An 8401-nucleotide genomic window follows, 5' to 3' on the forward strand; every position below is an offset into this window, starting at 1 on the left:
TAAAAAAGACCAACACACAACTGTAAAAAATATATATATATGGGAAAGTATTTATCCATCTAATCCATCCCACTACGGAATTCCAACACACATTAAAAAGTACTCATCAAAAAAGCTATTGATTACTGTTTTCAACACAAATATTAAGTGTCTGTGGGTGCCTTTTGTTCCTATTTCATGATAATAACTATGCAATAATTGGTTCTACTTCACATCATGTGAAGATAGAATTACCATTATTACTAAAATGGAGTTGAAAGATACACTCCTTCACTGCTTAGAGAGTACCCTTGTCTCTCTGTACATGTTCCTCAGAGGATAATAGCATTTAGGAGTTGAAAGTTTGCTTGCAGTCTTAGGTCAACAGGAGTATGGCATAATACAGAAACAATGGAAATATATTAATATTGATTTAGAAATGAAGCACTGACAACGTTGAGATATTTATTGTGAAAGCAGTGAGCTATTTGAAAAAAATAAATGAAAAGAGATACAAGTTTGTTTCTCAACTTTCTCTGTTTCTAAAGGGAATAAATTTTATCCTAAATCTGTGCCTCTGCCTACCTCAAAGTACTTCCTATATTTTAAATAAGAAAAATATAATAAAAATAATTCTACAAAGTAGAGCCCATAAAGCTATGGGAAGATATTTTGTCTATTCGGAGAGTCCTTTGAGACTCTTCCTAAAGTCAGCTCTTCTAGTCATAATATTAACCTTCTCTTCTATTAATGTTGTCATGGATTTTCTACACAATATCTACTATTTAAGATAGGAAACTTATTGTAGTATGTTTTCTAGGGGGCTGAAGTTCTTCATCAGCAGACTATACTGCTTTGGAGCCTTGAAGGAGCTACCATGACTTTGGGTGCCAGGTACCAGAATGTACCAGTGATGTCTATTTGCAGTAAACAATCATAACAAATGATGGCAACAGAAAATAATCACAAAAAAAACTTGTTACAGCACTATCTTATTTCAAACTGCAAGGAGTCATTTCCTCCATAAGATTGTCTTCCAGTGTTTACAAGATAACAAACAGTAACTGTTCAGTGCTGGTTAGGTGGAAAGAAAAGGTTATAGAAATTTCTAGACCAAGCCTAGGTAAATATAACCCTTGTATTTCCACTAGACACTTCCAGCTGTTGAAATTATTGCTAAATATATTTACAGTCCTTGTACAATAAAAAGCTTTATTACTTTTACTACAGGCAGAAGAAAAAAGCTTTAAATCTTTAGTTCTGAAGCAATATCTCCTGTCTTAAAAGCAATGAAGCCTTTCAAGGAAAAAAACAGCACACTAAAAAAAGGTGTTTTATGATGTTGTATCTTTGTTGCAATTTTGGTTCGTATATTTTTATTAAGTGTAACCTTTATATGTAAATGAAATGATTATCTAACACAAAGTACTGTTTTCATAAAGGAAGAATAGGTTTTATGTCCTGAAAGATAAAGCAGCATAAACCAGTCAGGCAGCTCAGCATGTATTTGACGACTGTGAAATGAACTATTTGATTTCCTATTACAGCCTTAACACTCTGCACTGTACCACAGCCACCAAACCCATGTGATTAGGCAACTAACCTTTCATCAGGGAGTCAAGTAATATAGAGAAAGATCGGTATTTCTAATAAGTAAAATACCTCATTTTAAAATCTATGTTTGGAAATAACCCTTACACTGTGAAATTTAGAGAGGAATGGAAATCACATTTTGAAAACTCAGAGATATGATAAACATATTTAGGACAAACAAAAGGCTTCTACATCAAATATGCCTAGTTTATATGTAAAATATTTTTTCATTCTCTCCCTCTGCTTCAAGTGCAGCAGGACACATCCAGGACTAGAAGGGAAACTTTACACTTTCTGCTTCCCACATCACTGGACTTTGAGAAAGAACACAGAACTCTGCTTCTTGGCTGACAGACAGATCTAAGGATGCATCAAGTTCTTCCATACGTTGGGACCTGCAATTTCTGCATTTGTAATCTGTCTGACATTGAGTCAAAGGCCTTTACAGAGTCAAGGGAATTAAAGAGATTCAAATCTTATTTCTTAATTTTGTGTACATGTCTTTCGCTATGAACAACATAACTAAAGCCATTGGTTCAATTACCAGCGAACATGAATGTATTTTGAAAGAGAAAAGAAGATGACTTTTCAGATACATTTTTTAATAGTTATCATAACAAAACAAAGCATGACATAAGCCTTCCTCACTTAAATCTGAAAGCAGGATAGAAGCTATCAAATAATAGTGTGTATCTATCCTTATTTGGACAAAAAAATTCCTGAGAGATGTATAGAAGATGAGAAAAATACCCGCCAAATCTAAAAAAAAATCTTTCATGTCTTTATTCTTCTGTAAAATTCCCCCTTGGTTCACATGCCTACACAAAGGTAGAGCCTAATTCACTAGGGGATTACCTGGGAAGCCCTAGAAGTTTCTGTTTTTTAAAAAGGAGAAAAAGTGGCTAACAGACAAAGAAATCATACTACTTCAGTCACAGCTGTCAAAATGAGACACACTGAATGGCTTTTTTGATAAGCAGCTGTCTTTAAAGAAATTATTAATGACTCGATGGATAAAATTGTTTTGCTCCTAAGTAAGGTTTTCTACCCCTAAATTTACAACTCTCTCTCTCTCTCTCAAAAAAAAAAAAAAGTGATTTTTTTTTTTCTAGCAATTTGTTATATAAATCTAAATCCTCGATTTCTTATCTCTATTCTCTTTTTAATCAGGTGTATAGTACCAAGCACAATGACTTCTCATTAGATACTCTAAATGCTACAACAACGAAAACTGCCACACAGTTTAAAAACAACCTACCGTTTCAGTCCTTGTATTTTTTGTTTTTACATTTTGTGGTCTTGGGCATTCCTTTAATTTATCATCATGAGAGAATCTGTCAATAAAGACATTTATGAAAACAAGATGGGTTTGGAGAAAGAAAATATATAGATTTTTACCTTGGGTGATTAAATTCTCACTGACATTAACATATGACAACCTGTTAGAATGATTTGTAAGTCTTTACAGGTTTATAAATAGCTTTATCTCTTCATTCCACATGAGGAAAAAGCAAAGTATTATTTATTTTACCTTTCTAGCACCACAGCATGGAATATTTCAAAGACTTATTTTAAGTTTTGTGGAAGTCTCTTGATATTAAAGGACTGCAGATACAAGATGAGGAAACCTTCTTTATATCTTCTGGCCCCCTGCTGTACATCTTGTTACACACTATTTTGTAAAAGAACTAGCTCTAATCCATACAAAGGAAATGCTTTCCTTTTATTGTCATGAGCTTGTAAAGCTAAAGCAAGCCATCATAATTTCATTAAATCATGCTGAATTACTTAAAAATGCTGAGAATGATTTGTAATATGTAATGTTTGCTCTACAAATGGATTGAATATTTATAATATTTAGTTTATACCATGCTATTTGTTCTTTAAAAAATGACATATTTGTTTTTGTTTTCTTAGTAGAGCATAAGGCAAATTATATTAATTAGGCTATTTACATGATTTCCTAACTTGGAGCAGTGAAACTTGCCTTTAGCTAGCAAATAATTGGAATTACAATTGCTGGAGATATCACAAGTTTTTTAATTATATCAAGCCCCATCAAGTTCTGATAGGACATTAATAGTCACTTCCCTTCACTGCCATTGTTTTTTCTCCGTACTAAGGCATTCCAGTATGCTCAAAAGCCATAAAACAGAAATATATGAGAAGAAACAGTAATTTTCAAATTTTACTCCCCAGATTTCCAGTCTACTGCTATATTCCTCTGGGAAGATAATGACAGAGCTTGTCTTTCATGAAGACATTGAAAATAGATCGTAGTCTAAGTTATCATATCATTTTGGATAAGCAGCCAGTTTTGTTAGAAATAATAAAGTATAAAAAATACAGGAAAGCTATTACAGCACACACGTTATTTTAGCATTGTAGGAAGTTCTTATCAAGATGAGTATTGTTTTTTCCCGCTTTTTGGAAATCAGAAGGGAGGAAGAAGCTTATTAATTCAACATTTTATTTTTAAAACATAGAGAGAACACAACACAACAGTCCTCCAACAAGCAGAATTATGATTGTGTCTGATAAGGTGGGTGCAATCCAGGCTTACAACAGGCTTGATTTTAATTCAGTCATAGCTATTGCATGCTTCTATGAAGGCATATAACCTTTCTTTTTTTTCCCAGTCTTTCTAGTGTTACTCCAAGAACTTTAGATAGAAGCCTTCAGAGGCAGGAAATGAATCTGACTCCAAGTGACCACCAGTGAAAGAAAGGGATATGCAGACATTATTCTTTGAAGCAAAAGGCTCCTCAATCTGACGGGGTTCTTTTGCGTCTATCAACTTTAAACATTTACCTATTTATACAACAGACAGAAAATGTATACAATATTTAAGTCAAAATAAATCTTACCGCACTGGACAGAAGAGGAAATGTAAGTGAGCACAGTAGGAAGTCAACAGCACTATCCTTTTACTTACTGGAAAGTGCCATAGGCGAAACACCTGTTGACTGATGAAATAACAATGTGGACAGTTTTGTAGGATTTCTGCCTGTCTGCATTTTGTTCAGGAAATTCCAACCCCTGAAATTACAAAAATATGTATGTTTCAGTTTGCTTGAAGTTTTTTGTTTGTTTGTTTCTTGGTTTGTTTGTTTTTAATTGAGTTTCTAGCCATCCCAAACAGTTGGGACAAAAAAATAAGAAAAAAGAAAAAAGTAATCTATTAGAGTTAAATACTAATGAACAAATAATAACACTTGAAGTTATTTCTTGTTTTAGAGCATAATAATATCGATTTCTTTCAAGAGTTGCAAGTAGAAATGGCCCTTCCTAGGGCATTATCTGCAAATTATCTGCTAATACATTTGCATCTTCAGAAAATCCACAGTTCAGCTCCTACAGTGTTCACCCTCTCTGATTTTATATTCCCATGATCTATATGTCCCTTCAGAACCTCATTTTCTGTCTTAAAATATCACACAATTCCCTACCTAGCTTCCATGATTTGCACTGAGTATAGGTGAGGAATGAGCATGGAAGAAATTGTTTTTCTTTAAGTAAGAGGGGTAGAGTTCTGTCATTTTTGATCAAAATGTTCTCTCTAGCAACATCAGAAAACAACACCTACCGTTGGGCCTGAATATCTATGAAAAATCTCTTAGAACTACTGGATTGTGATGAATAAAGAATAAAGATAAACAAACTTATGCAGTTAGCACTGAATGTTCAAAAATTTTCCACTTCTCAGATATCAGGAAGCTGTTTAAAGCTTGGCATTGGGCTGGACTAACTACTCAATAAAAATCAGGGAATATGAGAAAAATTGAGCAAAACTCCAGTACACATTTTAAAGACTTGTTTGGTGAACTGAAAATTTAGTTAACCTTTCAGGAGTTACTGTGGAAAATTTCTAGATTAAATTCAATTACAGGGTGAAATGGACATTTTTATTTCTGCTTCAAGTGCAAATTGTAACACATCAATGAAGGTGAAGCTGTTACCAAAATCTCCATTACCATTTTTAAAGAGAAAAATAACTTCTTTAGTTTTCAGTATATATTGCCTGTTAATAATACAAGTGGCTCAGAAGGAGTTAAGGAAATAGGGACCTATCTACAAGTCAGGTCACCTGCTGAGATGAGATACAAATCCAGGCATGTGAATGCACAGGAACAAAACTCAATTTACTCCTCCCAGCCCACAACAAAGCCATACCTGTCCATTTAGATACATTATGTTGCTTCTAAAGAGCAGAACTTCATTTTGAACAATGTAATATAAAACTCTGTTTTCCATATAAACATTATTTATGACTATTCTTCCTTCTGCTGCAGCAACATCAATGTTCTTTTTTATCTTCATCTTTTGACTTGCCTATTCTGTGTCTCTGTCACTAACACTGGGTTAAGGAGAAACACCACAAGAGTACAGAAGCTGAAAGGGAGTTATGGAAGCCAAATGACAACATAATCTTAAACTAGAAAGAAACAGTGCAAAGGATGAGTGTAAATGGGTAATTTTAAAATGGTACAATGTGACAGACCTTTGAGATAGGTGGCTTACAGACACTGGTGTTCAAATGAGATATAGTTAAACATCTATATGTATGTATGTCAACAGCAGTAGCTCCAAGGAGCAGGATGAATTGCAGCCACATCACCCATAACAGACTGCAGACTCCAACCGCTGCTACAGTTAGGCCATCACTTTGAAGGTTATTTAAGGCACACTGGCAACATACATAGAATAAGTTTTCTATCGCTTGCAAATGGGAAAGATCACATACAAAATAGCTACATCTTAAAATTCTAAAGCACCCATGAATTGTGCTGCAGGAGGACAGCCTGCTCCACCAGGGGCCTCTCCTCCTTCTGCACTGACCTTGGGGTCTGAAGGGCCATTTCTCACTCATCTCTCCCAGCTGCTGTTGTGCAGCAGTTTTTTTCCCCCTTTCCTAAATCTGCTCTCAGAGGCAGAAACAACATCGCTCATTGCCCAGCTCTGGCCAACATCAGGTCCCTTTTAGAACCTGCTGGCACTGGCTCTGATCTGGCATGGGACAGACTCTTCTCATGGCAGCCACCCCTGCATTCCCCTGCTACCAAGCCCTTTCCACATTAATGCAAGACAATGGTACAGAAATTCAAGCAGGGTAGTTCAATAAAAAAAAAAAAAAAAAAAAAAAAAAAGATGTACTGAATTAAATACATTTAAAAGATCTGAGTGGATGCTGACCTTCTGTCCCTCTCTCCTCACCAGTGGCTTTAATCTTCCTCTCACCTAGCAGCCTTTAGTATCTGCCGTGACGCAAAACCTGGTCAAACTTCCCCAGCTGCCCTGAGATCTCACCGCCATCTTATTACCCCCAACCCTGGGCCATGGTTAGCAGCAAGACCCCTTCCTCACAGCAGTGGCCCCCCAGCCTGCCCCTACCTACTTGCAGGTGCCACCTTTCAGAAACTTACAGAAGCTTACCTTGAGCCTCTGCTGCCACTGCATGGGACTTGGCCATCAGGGCTGCCACAATCAAGGGAGCCACCAGAAGCCAGCAGAAGGAAGCCATCCCTGAGGGTCACAGCAGCTTCTTCGCACAGGCAAGAGTGCTTCTGGTGACTCTTGATGTGGGGTTTTATGTTTAACCACTGAGCTTAAGTCAGGCTTGGGAGGAGGTGGGGTCAGTGTGCCTCAATTATATTGTTTTTGCCTTTGAAGTGAAGAATATGAAGGAAAGCCTTCACTTCACAGTTGCAATCTGGAGATTTGTGTCCTTAGCCTGAGCTTGAAGGTGGCAAAATAAGAATGAACACTTGACCATCTGACTCCAGAAGGTAAATCGGAAGAAAAGTGACTTTTAACTCTAGGCAATTTGCTGTAGATACAAGCTGTTTCTTATCATATTGAGTTAATCAGCAATTTCTTTGTTTTTAAGGATTATGGGCACTGATTAAAAACAAATCTCTGCTCTTTTTTCTGAAAGTCTCACTGCTCAGCCATGAAAGCATTACCACAAAAGTATTTCTGTGAAACAGCATCTTCCCACAAGCGCAACCTCATTTCAATATCAAGGTAAGAGTCCAAAATGTGTACACAGCTTTTCATAATATGTGTGGAAGCATCTAGCGTAGGATTATTTTTAAAAGACTGAAAAGAGAAAAAAGAGGCCTGCTTATCTGTTACCAAATCACAAAAGGATCATACAATATAGCTTATGTCTTAATAAGATATTTTTTAAAAGAAATCTTAAATTATTAAATTGTTTGATATTCTTCCCTCTGGGAAATCAAAGTCAACAATGATACACTTGCTCAAATGTCTGCATGTTTCATGTGGACTGTGCTGTATTCTGTGCATGAATCTTGCTGAAATTAGACTTTTGGGGACATATGACCTCTGTTTCTCTTATCATTGGGAAGAAAATCAATGTATTTTCTACTGTTGTGAATGCATGCATGCATACAAAGAAGTTAAGAACTAAACATTCTGATGTAATCATTCCACTATGTGTTGAAAAACATAAAATCAAGATATTACTAATCTGATAAATAGAATTTTGTAAAGAAAATAAAAACAACTAATAAACAATATACCTATTGTAGGATCCTGGACACCTAAATTCATGGAAATTATTAGGAAAAAAGAAAAAGCAAGCAGTATTTTTGTAAGTAATATTTTAATTTGAAAATTTTACATTGAAAAAGCTGACTGGCAGCATGAAGAATTTTGAGAAACACATTAATAAACTTTTTGGATCTATTTCAGTGAAAACGCAACAAACTAGAGGTAGAACTGGGCCCCATCTAAGGAGATCACCAGGAACTGTATTTGAATGATGCTAGCAAGAATAAGAAAGAGTCTTTAGTAAGGGCATCTG

At 35.6% G+C, this 8401-nt stretch overlaps 1 long non-coding RNA gene across 4 annotated transcripts; it reads right to left on the bottom strand.

Annotated features, from left to right (window-relative positions):
* Positions 1–2827: 2827 nt before the first annotated feature.
* On the bottom strand, positions 2828–7561 carry LOC137863915 (uncharacterized). 4 transcript variants are annotated; one of them, XR_011101220.1, is made up of 3 exons: positions 7006–7561; positions 4508–4611; positions 2828–2906 (listed from the first exon to the last, which is right to left on the bottom strand). It is a non-coding gene; the product is annotated as an uncharacterized lncRNA (long non-coding RNA). The 4 variants fall into 4 exon arrangements; XR_011101223.1 differs by lacking the exon at positions 7006–7561 and adding an exon at positions 6766–6991; XR_011101221.1 differs by lacking the exon at positions 2828–2906 and adding an exon at positions 3922–4383.
* Positions 7562–8401: the final 840 nt, after the last annotated feature.

The sequence above is a fragment of the Anas acuta genome, chromosome 13 (assembly GCF_963932015.1).
Source record: "Anas acuta chromosome 13, bAnaAcu1.1, whole genome shotgun sequence".
NCBI lineage: Eukaryota > Metazoa > Chordata > Aves > Anseriformes > Anatidae > Anas > Anas acuta.